The sequence below is a fragment of the Oryctolagus cuniculus genome, chromosome 6 (assembly GCF_964237555.1).
Source record: "Oryctolagus cuniculus chromosome 6, mOryCun1.1, whole genome shotgun sequence".
Classification (NCBI taxonomy): Eukaryota; Metazoa; Chordata; class Mammalia; order Lagomorpha; family Leporidae; genus Oryctolagus; species Oryctolagus cuniculus.
This window is the reverse complement of record NC_091437.1, coordinates 102,632,047-102,646,622: the sequence shown is the minus strand read 5'-3', so window position 1 is coordinate 102,646,622 and position 14,576 is coordinate 102,632,047. Positions and strand designations below refer to the sequence as shown.

The following is a 14,576-nucleotide window of genomic DNA, read 5'->3' as shown; positions in this document are numbered from 1 at the left end:
AGTCCTCCATGCCCTAATCCCAGAGGTTGTGAAGATGTTACCTTACTATGGAAAAAGGGACTTGACAAATGCAATTAGAGTTAAGGACCTTGAGACAATAAGGATCACCTAATGAAAGAGATTCTTAGAAGGCTGTAGGAAGCAAAGAATACAAGGATGAAAGTTTTTAGTCACCCTTGTTGTTTGCTTTGCAGATGGAGGAAAGGGGTCTCAAGGAATGAGATTAGCTTCTAGAAGCTGGCAACAGCCCTGAGCTGAGGCCAGCAAGGAAACAAAGACCTCGATTCCACAACAGTAAAGGACAGAATGTGGTCACCAAACTGAATAAACAAAAACAGAAGATTCTTCCCTCCAGTCTCCAGAAAAGTATTTAGGCCTATGGACACTCTGATTTTAGTTAACTGAGAACTCTGTTTGTCTTCTGACCTGTAAGATAATAAAGTAGTGTTGTTCAGAGCTGCAAACTCTTTGGTAATTTGTTACAACAGCAGTAGTAAACTAACATAAGATCTATATTTAACTTTTCCCTAAAAGACTCAAATATATTGATCTAAGAACTATGTAATATGCTAAAATAAATTTAACTTCTTAAAGTCAGCAATTTTAAACTATGTTAGGGGCATAAATCAATGTCGTCTTTACATTTTTATTATTAGATTCCTTAGAACTTAAAAGTCACTAAAAGGCTAAGAGAGAGTATAAGATGCTATTATACAATTTTGCATCTTTTCTTTATATTTAAAGGGAAATAATTTTAATTTTCCTCTCTTGATTCTCATAGTTAATGCATTGGGTACATGCTGTATTTTTTTTTTAACTAACATTTCTTAGGCCCACAGCCAAATCCCAGTAAGATTCTTTCTTAGCATGTAAGAATATATACAGTTTAAGTTTAAAACAACTGACATGTTATATTTACAGAGGTAAAGCTTTTACAGAGATAAGGGCAAAGACATTTCACTGTCTCTGAAGTGATGCTCAATAGCTCCCAGAAAATAAGGGCCATGTCTGCCTTTTGCCTTGTTCACATTTTTCTTAAAGTGATCTAGCAATACTCCAGGCCTGTACTAGGCATCTGTTGAATAAGTGAATGAAAAATACATTTTTAATGCAAGTACAAAGTCTGGAAGCAATGCTTCTCTGAAACCACAGCTTACTAGTTTACTGAAAAACTAAAAAGGTACACTGTGTCTAAAAGTTAAATACTAAAACCCAGAACTTAAACATTTTCAACTGAAATCTTAAATGTTATACATGTTTCCCTGTGTGTTTATTAAATATTCAAATTTCCTGATCACTTAGGATCTTTGTTATGAGTATTATCAATAGATACTGTGTTACGCATGTGACAGGCCTAAGGCTCCATGAACTGGAACTGGCTTTCTAAAAATGTCCTTTATGTCAGTTTTTTTTTTGGGGGGGTGGGAGGATAGGGTCCTTTCTCCCTTCTTATAAAAGTTAAGTGAAGCTATCGGCGAGGTGCACATGACTTCCTTCACAACTGCTGCAGGAAAGCTATGCACACTCTTCCTCAGAGATTTGTCTTCTCCGGAACAGCAGTATGCCCTAGGATGATGAGAACTACATATATAATCATAAATTTTCCAAAGCTTTCTCACTTCAACATGTCATCAATAGCAAATGCATTATTTTACATTATTTTTTAATACCACATCTTAGGGATCAGGGGCATGCTTTACACTGAAGATCTCAATTCCGACTAGCTTTATATAGCTAGTGGCCAATAGTATTGAACAGCTGCAACTTTAGGACAATCTTTCCTCCTATCCTTAAGTGAACTTGAACTGTACACCCTATCAGTCTGTAGGTCATAATCTGATTTGAACTGTTGGTTCACAAGGTGGGAAGGCCTTCCACTAAACCAACAGTCTCCTCCTTCTGCCCATTTTTTTCTTCTAAGATCTCTATAATGTATAGAATGCAACCTTCCATGGAGAAATATTAAATCCTACACTTTTTAACCTAACAACAAATTTCAACAGTGGTAGAGTTCATTCGTAAATTTTCTTTTGCCCTGTATGTTTCCCACCCTGAGTTACAACCCTTCCAGGAGTAATTCCTAGACAACAAAAAAGCCTCTTTAAACTGGCGAGTGGGCTCTGGGATGCCTAACAGAAGAGCTGTTGTCAAGGGCTCCTTGAAGACCAGTGGCAGAGGGAGTGGAGCAAAGCACTAAAGCGTCCTTAAAACCTACTACGTGCAGGGCTCTAACAAGTGATTCCAACTCTTGGAACCAACCCACCAGACTTCAGACACACACACTTGCCATCCACACTGCGGAACAAGAAGCCAGTGGCGTGTCTCAACGCCAGCTCCACACAACTGCCTGGTGAGGGCTTTTTCCTGCGTCCAGGCCCAGAAACTCTGACTCGGCTCCCTAGGGTGTCACGACCTGGATGCCCGGGATTCGTAAGAGATACCCACCCCCACCCGGGGAAGGCGACTCGCTTCTGCGGCGGGAACGCTGCGCCCGAAGGCGTCCGGCAAGCTCCACAGGCTCTCGGGCGCCGCTTCTCAGGGCGGACTACCCGAGCTACCACACGCCTTCCGGAGCCCCCAGAGGCCGACAAGCTGCCCACCCGAAGGACACCGGCCCCAAGGGAGGGCAGTCTCCAGGGCCCGCACAACGCTCTCCCCCAGCCCGAGGGCTTCTGTGCCCACAATGCCACCGCCGAGCCCGTCCTCCTTCCTAAGCAACGGAGGAGCGGCGGAAGTGCGGAGTCGCCCCGCTGCCACCCGGCGGCGCCTGTTCGGCGGCCCGCCGCGGCGTCCGCTGGCGGGGAAAGCCCTGCTCTCGAGAGCCCTGGCTTCCCCTGCGGCCCCTTGACACAGCAGCCTCTTCACGCGCAGCACACGACCCCTGGCTGACCGGTTCGTGACTCTCCTGCCAATCAGAGACGGTTTTCCTCGAGCGTACAATAGACCAATCACTGAGCGCGCAGCTTCCTCTTCGGCTCTTCGGCTCTTCGGCCCTTCGGCTCTTCGGCTCTTCGGCTCCTGCAGTTGCAGGCCCGTCGGGCCTGGGCAGCGCGCAGAAGCGCGGTTCTCCTAACTGCAATTTCCCCATTTTTCTTTTAGCCACTTCCGGGTCCCGCATCACTCCGGAAGCCTCCGAGTTCCGGAAGCCTGGATAACCCAGATTCTGCTAGGAAAAGGCAAGTTTCCCAGAGAATGTTTCAGAACACTTGAGTTGCGGCGTGGGCGTTTCGCAGACTCCTAAGGTCAGTGTCTGCCCGCGAAAGCCATAGTGCGGACCTGAGGGCCTGCTCGCCTCTGGGAGGTTGCGCAGTTTCACGACCTTGTGCTTCTCGCTCCTTGCTTGATTTCCCAGGTTTTTTTTGGCTTTTCGTCTTCCGGGAAGACACAAGTCTATTAATTTTGGGAAAGACAATGAAGTGAATATAAACTACCAGAAATGTTTTTAGGATTGCTCCATTAAAAAAAAAAAAAAAAAACAAAAAAAAACAAAAAAAAAACGCACAACTAGAACTGAACCTCGTCTGCATTCCACGAAGTGACTTCGCGGTTCTTTCCCTTGCATTTGGTGATTGAAAGTAAATTACTTTTTAGGAACAACTTTAGAATCATTCAGATCCAAGCCTTCCTTAAAATCTGAAGTTTCATGTAAAATGCTATATTGGGTACCAGAAAAGAAATGAGCATGCATAAGTTTCCAACGTTTTGGGAGACCATTCACTTAAAAGCAGTTTAGGTGTCTTGTTCCTTTATTAGGGGAAGAAGTATTGAGAATTTGCTTGTAAAATACTTGTGTTGAATTGGGTGTATTTTGCACTGATTTATCAACCTGCGAATAAAAGAATCATTAGTATTTCTTTCTTCTAGGTCCTTAAAAGTTAAGCTTTATGTATTTATTTGGTTTTTACTTAGGTTCAATGTACAAACAACGCTTAGTGAAAGGGATTTTCATACAGTGAGACCCAGTTCTCACTGAACGTTTAAGTTGAAAATGTTTTGATATTCTGCTCTGCCATTACAAAAACATTTTTTGACAGTTTCAAGCAATTACAAGGAGACTGAGGCTTCTCTAACACCATAGTGTTTATATAGTCTAAAACCCTCCACAGATGTGTTGCTTTTAGTTAAACTTGAACAGAATGAACTTGAGGAACTGCTATGTTTTTAACCCCTTTATTCTCACCATATTATCAGTTACTTGTATCCAGAAAGATGAGAGTTACAAAATCTTGAACCAGAAAGAGTTTTGGAAAAAGAGACTAGTGGAACTATTTGCAAAGTCAAAAAGAGACGCTGTAATTTTTTTTTTTCCCCCAGAGAGACAGAGGTAACAGGAGGTATAATAGTAAACTAGGAGAATTGGGTCTGGTCCTGACTGGTTTGTTTGACCAACTTTGCCTCTTTAATTTATTATCCTAATTTTTAGAAATGAGAAATCTGTGGTTTTAAAATTGTTTCATGAAAGAATTTCTATGGAAACTATCAGGAGCCGTGCAGGGGACAGACAAAGCAAGCGGACTGTCAGCTGTTTTTAACAAGAACAGCTGTTTTTGCGTTCTGCTTGGATAACAGGGCTCCTGTTAAGAAGATTAGATTCATATCTTAGTCTAGATGATCTACCTTTCCTTCAAGCTTTAAAATTCTATTTCATTTGTATTCAATGTGCATTCATTTGATTATTACAGTTTTAAAAGTATATATACACAGTAATTTATAAAAATATGTCCATATTCAATCATATTTGTTTGATAAATATAAGCTCCAAATTTAATTATTTCTTTATAATCAAATTCTCAATTCTTGATTTTCTTCTCTCTTTCATACCCTTTTACTTTAGCCATGAAAATTTTACTTAAATATGGCACTGAAACTAATCCTTGCAAAAGAGATGACAGGTATTTTCCATTTTACATATTCAGTAGTTAAACTTTTAAAAGATGTTAGGGAACTTGCCTATCATCACATCTCTAGTCCTAGCAACCATGTCATTCTTACAACATCAAATAATTCTAAAGTTTCTTTCGTCCTGTACACAATTCATGTGTTCAGAGTGCTGTAGCACAAGGAAAATGTGTGCCATGTACATAATCTTTATATCTGAACAGAAGTTCTACTCTGAATCATTTCTATTTTTCCTCTGTTGGTAATCGGGGTTGGACATCAAAGAAGCAAGTTGTATGTTCTCTTTATTGCTTTCTTGTAAAATGATAAAATCTTCTAAGTATTGCATGTCCTTCCATTCCTTTTGGAATATACAATAAGGCTTAGGAGAAAATACCCAAACTGCTCCATGTCTATGATGGAGTGACATGAGATGGCTAGATCAAGATATCATCCAGTGGCTGGGTTCATGCTCCTGTTTTGCCATGAGAAAATTTGAGGATGAGACATAGGTAAAGTTAGCAGAGGAATACTTTATTTGAATGCAAAGTGAAGTACACCCCTGAGAGGGAGTGTAGTCTGTATGGTGTGCTCTGTATGGTTCAAGGACATCCCTTTGTTTGATCTGAAGGCCTGGGTGGTGGAATTTGGGGAGGGGCTTGAAAGCTACCCATTTCCTTGACCTTTTTGGGAAATCTCAGAAGTGTCTGGGTCCCTGATGGGAGTAGCAGTGTCAACTGTGTTAATTTGAATATTATAATTAGCTGAAGGTCATTGTGTGAATGCAGTTGGCTGCCCCCATTGCAGGTGATGACTTTTCGGCTGTCAGTTGTGGATGCTGTGTACTGCCTTTCTCCATTGCATAAAAGGGGCATGGTGGTTTGGTGGAGCAGGTTCAGCTGCAGGGCTGGGGTGGGGAGAGGGGGTTGTTTGAGCTCTCAGCTCCTCCTGGCTAGTTGTCTTCTTGCCCACATCATGGGCACTACCCTTTGAAATCCAGCCCCATTGTTTCTATACATAAAAGTGAAGACAAGGGAGGAGGATGTCTGACATCCTCTAGTCTTCCCCTTGTGGACTGTTAATCTTTTTCTCCCCAACATATCCTCAGGGAATCAAAACCCAGAGCTCACTCTTCTTACTTATCTGTCAATAAGATGCGACAAAATTCCATCCAAGTTGTCATTTCTTTTTTTATTATTGTTAAAACACAAAAACCAATAGCTCTAGTACAATGCAATTTTGATCCTACCTAACTATGCCCAGTGACTCCTGGATGAGCTGGCATTGCCTCTTTCGTTACCTATGGGTGTACTTCAGAAAGTGCTAGAAAAAAATATTTGCTATAAATAAAAAAGCATGGTTTTTCAAAATTTTTTGCGCCCAGGTAGATTCATCTTTTTAAAGTTTGTTTAAGATTTATTTATGTGAAAGGCAGAGTCATGCATTAGGGTGAAGATCTTAGATCTGCTGGTTCACTCCACAAATGCCTGCGATAACTGGGGCAGGCTGAAACCAGAAGCCAGGTAGGTACTCCATCCTAGTCTCCCACATAGGTGGCAGGGGCCCAGATACTTGGGCTATCATCTGCTGTTTCCCAGGGCACACATTAGCCTGAAGTTGGAAGAGAAGCAGCCTCAGGACTTGATTCCAGATACTACAGTATGGCTGTGGACTCCCCAAGCAGTGGTCTAACCTACTGCCACAATGCCCTTCCCTGTAGCTATTAACTTTCTGAAATAGCTTTACACAGTTATAGTAAAATGAATGTTCAAGCCTCATTTTTCACCTCACATATTCGCTCTGTTCAGATTTGACATTTAATCTCTTTGAATGGTCCTTTACATATATAGAGGCGGGGAGGGGGGTGTAAATAAGACATATCTCATGCAGCCTGGGGTACTCTATCACATTCCTTCAATTTCTTCTCCCATCTACAGTTTTGAGAGCTTGACTGGTAGTTTTGTCTTATGAATGATCTTAATGGAGAAAGTTTTTTTTTTTTTTTCTGAGTTCTATGGGGTTACATTTGATCCAAGTTTACTAAGTAGTCATTCTACTAACTTTTTTTCCATGTGTTCCACAATTTTTCTAGTGTTTACTAGAAATTTAATGATTGCCAACCTTACCTTAGGTAGGCTGTTAAACTTCTCAAGCCTTAATTTTTGGCTTCTTAAAATGGAGATGATAGTACCATCTTACAAGGATTTAATAATATAAAGAAATTATATACTGCCTTCAACATAACGTGTATGACATAGGAGTTGCTCCTACTTCATTTTTAATATATATTTGTTCCTTTGGGGATCTTTCCTCATTCCTGTGCCATAAAAGGTTCAGATAAATATGTGATCCAATAATCATCAAGTCATTTAGAATTCTCTTATATAATTTGATTCTACGGCCCATTACTAAATCTGTAGAGTATTTTAAAGAGCTACTTGCTTCATATTTCATATGGCTCTTATTTGTTCTTTAGATTAGGATTTTTGCTGTAGTCCATGCCTGTACTCTTAACACTTAGCCTCTTAAATTAGTTCCATCTGCATGTCCTGTGATCTCAACCTGAAGTGTTTATGTTTACTATTTAAGTCAATCATAACCTTGTCAGTATAGAACACTGGTCAGAGCATGGCTCTGAAGCTTCTACCCCGGTGATTTTACCCAATCTACTAGTCTTGCTGTGCTCCCTTTTCTTTATTTTAGGGTAGAAATTATAAAATAATTTATCCTAATATTATAAGGAATACATGATTTGATATTTAATTTTACACATGGCATTTCTTTGTAGGAATCAGTTGTTTTAGCTCTAAAACAGTTATGTGGTGTGTGTTTAATATGGTTGTAAAGTTACAAAATTTTTCGTACTATCTTCCTAATGCTTCCCTATTTTTGTAAAGACTATCTTTTTCTCAATGTCTTCCTCTAATTTATTCACTTTTCTTTTAGCTTTTTCCAAACTCATATTTAGCATTACCATTTCTATACTTAGAAATGGTGGTTTTTTTTTTTCCCTTCTCCTACCAAGATTTATAAAAACAGTTCACGTAAAAATTTAGGTAGGTAGGTAGATTTTCATAGTTTGGATTTTTAAACTTTTTTAACCAGCAAAGAATATAGTATAGGAGGTTAAACTGCTGCCTTCAATGAGAGCATCCCATATGGGCACCAGTTCAAGTCTCAACTGTTCCACTTCTAATCCAGCTCTCTGCTAATATGCCTGGGAAGTTTAAGACAGCTCAAATGTGTGTGCCCCTACCACCTATGTGGGAGACCTGGCTGAAGCACTTGGCTCCTGGTTTCAGCTTGGTCCATCCCCAATTGCTGCGGCCAACTGAGGAGTGAACCAGTGGATGAAAGATCTGTGTGTGTGTGTGTGTGTGTGGTGTGTGTGTTCCACTCTATAATTCTGCCTTTAAAATAATTTTTCAAAAAAGGGGATGTAGCAAAATGACTACCATGGATCATACACTCTATTCCCATGTCTTAGGTACAATACAAAACTGTTCAGAGCCGGTTTAACTGTGCTTCATCCATATTTACTCAGACATCCGTGATGTTTATATTCACAGTATGATTTCTCTCTTGAAGACTCAGAAGTGTCAGTTTTCTGACAGAACACTGAGAGTGCTGTACTGTTTTCTTAAAAATGTACTTGTAGGGGCCGGTGCCATGGCTTACTTGGTTAATCCTCTGCCTGCAGCGCCGGCATCCCATGTGGGCGCAGGTTCTAGTCCCGATTGCTCCTCTTCCAGTCCGGCTCTCTGCTGTGGCCCAAGAGGGCAGTGGAGGATGGCCCAGAAGCTTGGGCCCCTGCATCCGCATGGGAGACCGGGAGGAGCACCTGGCTCCTGGCTTTGGATCGGTGCAATTCTGGCCATAGTGGCCATTTGGGGGGTGACCAACGGAAGGAAGAACTTTCTCTCTGTCTCTTTCACTGTCTATAACTTTACCTGTTAAAAAAATAAATGTATTTGTTGACAACTAACTGAGCACCTAAAAGGAAACCTGTTGAAGTGAAATGGACACTATGAGAAACTGACTTGATCAGCCCTTATCCTGGCTGTCGAGGAACAACTTACTGTTTTATTCCTTTTAGTATTTTGTTGTTGTTGTTCTACTTAATACCATTGGTTGAACTCTTTAACTAACACACAATTATTCTTAGGTGTTTAAATTTAACTGAAAAGTGAACCCTGTTAAATATAAGAGTGGGAATAAGAGAGGGAGGAGATGTACAGTTCGGCACATGCTCACTCGGACTTACCCCTAATGGTAGAGCTAGAAACATGCCAGGGGATTCCAATTCAATCCCATCAAGGTGGCATCTACCAGTGCCATCTTACTAGTCAGAGTGATCAGTTTCAGTTCATAACTGATCATAATGATAGGATTAAGTGTGAAAGGGATCACATAAATGAGACAAGTGTCTGCTAATACTAACTGATAGAATTAAAAAGCAGAGAATGATCCAGCATGGGAAGCGGGATACACAGCAAACTATAGAATGGCAGATGCCCTAAACAGCACTCGGACCTCAGAATCAGCCCTTAAGGCACTCAGATCTGGCTAAAAAGCCCATGAGGGTATTTCAGGCATGGAAAGCTAAGACACTGTGGCAAAAAAAAAAAAAAAAAAAAAAAAAAGACTTAACTGAAAGATCTCTGTGAGTGAGATCGCAGTGGAAAGAACGGGCCATCAAAGAAGGAGGCACCTTTCTCTGAAGGGAGGAGAGAACTTCCACTTTGATTATGGCCTTGTCTAAATAAGATCAGAGTTTGTAAACTCGAGATGCTTGGATAGCCTTGGCAGCTCATGATAAGAGCCTCGGGTGATTACTGACATCATGAATAAGAGTGTCAATTGTTTAATCAACAACGGGAGTCACTGTGCACCTACTCCCCACGTAGGATCTCTGTCCTTAATGTGTTGTACTATGAGAATTAATGGTAAAACTAGTACTCAGACAGTACTCTATACTTTGTGTGTCTGTGTGGGTGCAAACTGTTGAAATTGTTACTTAGTATATACTAAGTTGATCTTCCTTATATAAAGATAATTGAAAATGAATCTTGATGAAGGATGGGATGAGAGAGGGAGTAGGAGATGGGATGGTTGCAGGTGGGAGGGAGGTTATGGGGGGAAAAGCCGCTTTAATCCAAAAGTTGTACGTTCGAAATTTATATTTATTAAATAAAAGTTTAAAAAAATGTATTTGTGGATGCTGGCATCGTAGTACAGCCAGTTAAACTACTGCTTGCAATGTGGCATCTCATGTTGTGGTGCCAATTTGATGTAATGTTTTTTTGTTTTGTTTTGTTTTGTTTTGTTTTGTTTTTGTTTTTTACAGACAGAGTGGACAGTGAGAGAGAGAGACAGAGAGAAAGGTCTTCCTTTGCGGTTGGTTCACCCTCCAATGGCTGCTGTGGCCGGTGCGTGGTGGCCAGCGCAACACGCTGACCCGAAGGCAGGAGCCAGGTACTTATCCTGGTCTCCCATGGAGTGCAGGGCCCAAGCCCTTGGGCCATTCTCCACTACCTTCCCGGGGCACAGCAGAGAGCTGGCCTGGAAGAGGGGCAACCGGGACAGAATCCGGTGCCCCGACCGGGACTAGAACCCGGTGTGCCGGCGCCACTAGGCGGAGGATTAGCCTGTTGAGCCGCGGCGCTGGCTACGGTGCCAATTTGAATGCCCTCTACTCCACTTCTGATTCAGCTCCCTGCTAATGAACTTGGGAAAGTTATGGAAGTTATGGAAGATGGCACAAGTGCTTGTGCCCCTGCCATCTACTTGGGAGACCTAGATGGGGCGTTTCCAACTCCTGGTTTCAGTTTGGCCCAAAGCAACTATCAGATGGAAGATCAGATGAAGCAGCAGATGGATAATCTCTCTTTGACTCTATCTCTCCTTCTCTCTCTATTGTTCTGCCTTTCCAATAAATAAATAACATTTTCAAAAATAATTATTTGTGAATCTAGCCAAGATATTTTATGTTCTAGGATTTTTAAAAAGTATCTTGTGTTAGTTTTTGAAACTTGAATATACCATAATTGAAATTAATAATTTCACGCAGGGGCCGGCATTGTGGCGCAGTAGGTTAATCCTCCGCCTGCAGTGCTGGCATTCCATATGGGCGCTGGGTTCTAGTCCTGGTTGCTCCTCTTCCAGTCCAGCTCTCAGCTGTGGCCTGGGAGAGCAGTGGAGGATGGCCCAAGTCCTTGGGCCCCTGCAACCGCGTGAGAGACCGGGAAGAAGCGCCTGGCTCCTGGCTTTGGATTGACACAGTTCTGGCTGTTGCAGCCATTTGGGGAGTGAACCAACGGAGGGAGGACCTTTCTCTCTGTCTCTCCATCTCACTGTAACTCTACCTCTCAAGTAAAATAAATAAAATCTTTAAAAAAATAATTACTACTCAGTTGTGTAGAACTAATTATTGTCTCAAAAATTGTGGTTAGGATTTATGTTGAGTTTCTGCCTTTTTCCAAATGAATAACTTATTTTCCCCTCTGCTTGGACAAGTTTTTATCACTACTCATCTTTTTGAGAAAGGTATGCTATCTTTAAGCTTACCTTTAGTTAGAAACATTTTGCCCTGTACCCATTACTATACTTCAATAGAAAAGTGCTACTTGGATTTTGATAAGGATTGCATTGAAGTTAAGAGTCATTAATCTGGTGTCCATCATGTCTTGGCGATAACCAAATGAGCACGATTGGGATTTATAACATCAATATTTTAAACTATTGAAATTTACCTTAAATATGATGAAAGAGAGGAACAAAAGAGTAATGACAATTCATTTAGCAAGACTGTGGCAGAAGTGGGATTTGAGTTTAGAACTGTTGATTTCTAAACCCATTCTTAGTACCAGGGATCACAGTATCCCAATGGGTTTCAACCATAGCTTTTTTTCCCCTTTGCTCATGTTTGAAATGTGTTCTAGAAATTGGTGTCCTGTTAAATCCCTTTTGATACATGTCCCATTTATTAGTATTGATTTCAATACAATGGACAGTAAATCTATCTGATTACACAAAGGAAATAAAGTAGAATGTAGGTTCAAAACTTCAGGTCTCCAGTTATAAAATTTTATTCACATAACCTCATCATATGAAAGGTTAGTTTAAAACTTTTAAAAACGCAGAGAAAAAAAAAAATGAATACCTGGTCTCATCTACTTTGATTGCTGGAATTCTTTAGTGTGACAGTGACACTGTTACACTAAAAATGAATGGATTATTGTTGAGCTGGAAAAGAATAGCCTGCAGGGGGTACATGGGTGGGATTGATACTTCTGAGATTGCTTGGGAATCACACGCTTCTGCTGACAAAAGTTTATAAGACTGTAAATTTAAGTGTAGAATTTTTGTAGGCAGTATGCATTGACAAATATGCCTAATGGTAATACATCTAGTACTGAGAGTCTAGGAACAAGTCAATAATAATGTGTGTATTGATAGCAGCAATGTAGAAGATGTTACTTGGTATTATAGCTAAAATCCATGTTATTCCTTTAATCATAATTATGTTAACATTGACAGGCCCTTGACAATACCCACATTATTATTGATAGATTTCTGTCAATAACATGTTTTTAAATAAAATATATTCATTCATGATTTGTGCTATATTCAATAAAAGCTCTAAAATACATCCTGAAAAATTCCTCCTTCCTTAGTAAGATAGTCATTTGTTTCAGTTTTGGAATGTGATAGAGATGACAGTGTTTATATTTGGGGAGAATGAAAAGCATGAAAGCTTGAGTTATTTAAGGGACAAGGTCATATATTGTTGGTCTTAGTTAACGAATTTTCAGTTGCTTTTTTTTTCTGTGAAAGAAAAGCAGTGTGACATATCTAGTGATAAAATGTCAGCAGGAGACCTCTTTAATAGTTTTTAGTGTAGGATCATTTTGTTTTAAATGTATTTATGTGACAAGTTAATCACACCAACCCTAGTTGAGGCCATACTTTTATCTGGGTTTGATTTTTGCATCTTTTTTCACATATCATGAACATAGTAAAATCCTTCACTAAACATTAATATTATATAGTGGAAATTATAATTTTAATTGCTCATTTTTATATGTCTCTGCATGGCCCCCATTGTCAGTATCTTGAATTAGGCCCCTGAACTCTTGGCAGGAGCCCTGTTTTCCTCTATTCAATCTTGTTGAACTTTGTCATCTGATTAATCAAGAAAATTTATATCCCATTTTGTGTCTCTTCTCTTCAATGATTATTCATGCCCAAAGAATCAATGCATTTTTCTTAATACAGGTGCTTTCTACAGTGTGGCTGGGTTGACTCTTCAGCCAGTCTCTCCTGCTTTCATGTTCTGCTTCCTCATAGCTAATGATTTGTCTCTGATTCCAAGTGACAGATGGAACCACATTGATCATTAAACAGCCATTCCCATATTCCCTGCTAGACCATGACAAGGAGCTTGGATGTTCCTGGGCCTTTGCACAACCTGTTCCTGTGCCCTATATATCATTTGTTCTGTTTTCTGCCTGAGAAGTTTTATGACTCTTACCATGTTTTCACATTTTAGAATCCATTCTTTGCTTCAAAGATCATTGACCAGTCCTGATTACAGTAACATCCTATTTCTTAAAAATGCTTGAATAAAAAAGGGAGAGAATGATCCAACATGGGAAGTGAGATACACAGAAGACCCATAGAATGGCAAATGTCCTAACAGCACTCTGGCCTCATAATCAGCCCTTAAGGCATGCGGATCCGGCTGAAATGCCCATGAGAGTATTTCAGGCATGGAAAGCCAAGACACTCGGGGGGGGGGGGACCTAAATGAAAGATCTCTGTGAGTGAGATCCCAGTGGAAAGAATGGGTCATCAAAGAAGGAGGTATCTTTCTCTGAAGGGAGGAGAGGAGAACTTCCACTTTGACCATGGCCTTGTCTAAAAATGATCAGAGTCAGTGAACTCAGGGGGCTTCCATAGCCTTGGCAGCTCATGACAAGAGCCTAGGGTGATTACTGAGGCCATAAACAAGAGTGTCAATTTGTTAAGTCAACAACAGGAGTCACTGTGCACTTACTCCTCATGTAGGATCTTTGTCCTTAGTGTGCTGTACATTGAGATTTAATGCTATAACTAGTACTCAAACAGTATTTTTCACTTTATGTTTCTGTGTGGGAGCAAACTGTTGAAATCTTTACTTAATGTATGCTAAACTGATCTTCTGTATATAAAGAGAAACGAAAATGAATCTTGATGTGAATGGAAGGGGAGAGGGAGTGGATAAGGGGAGGGTTGCGGGTTAGAGGGACGTTATGGGGGGGAAGCCATTGTAATCCATAAGATGTACTTTGGAAATTTATATTCATTAAATAAAAGTTAAAAAAAATGCTTGAGTAAAAGGAAGCTGTTAAACATTTCTGTTGCATCCTGGTACCTAGAGTGCCTGTCATTTGAAAGATGCTCAGTTAATATTGGTTACACTGAGGAACCATTTGCATAGAATTATAATTTACTAAAACACAAACTGCTTGGATTATGTTGAGAATAATGTTATGTGACTTAAAGGTTTTTATGTATTTTTTGTGCTTCATACCTTTTGTGGATAAATCTCACTGTACTTCAATGGAGAGAATAGGATTCCCTAATCTGATTAATAGTACATCTAGTTATGTTGATTTCATGTTTCTTCTAGTTCTGATGCTTCCCTTCTCAAAAGC

At 40.3% G+C, this 14,576-nt stretch overlaps 1 protein-coding gene across 8 annotated transcripts in view; it reads left to right on the top strand.

The window, feature by feature from the left end:
- Nucleotides 1–2,838: 2,838 nt before the first annotated feature.
- The window catches only part of PEX2 (peroxisomal biogenesis factor 2), a 754,438-nt gene continuing 742,700 nt past the window's right edge, over nucleotides 2,839–14,576 (top strand). For 4 of the 8 annotated variants that reach the window (XM_070075246.1, XM_070075245.1, XM_070075251.1 and 1 more), the window contains exon 1: nucleotides 3,103–3,242. The gene's annotated coding sequence lies outside the window, so the exon portion shown is untranslated. Of the gene's footprint in view, nucleotides 3,243–14,576 lie in introns of all 8 variants that reach the window. The other 4 variants (XM_070075247.1, XM_070075250.1, XM_070075248.1 and 1 more) reach the window with 3 other exon arrangements.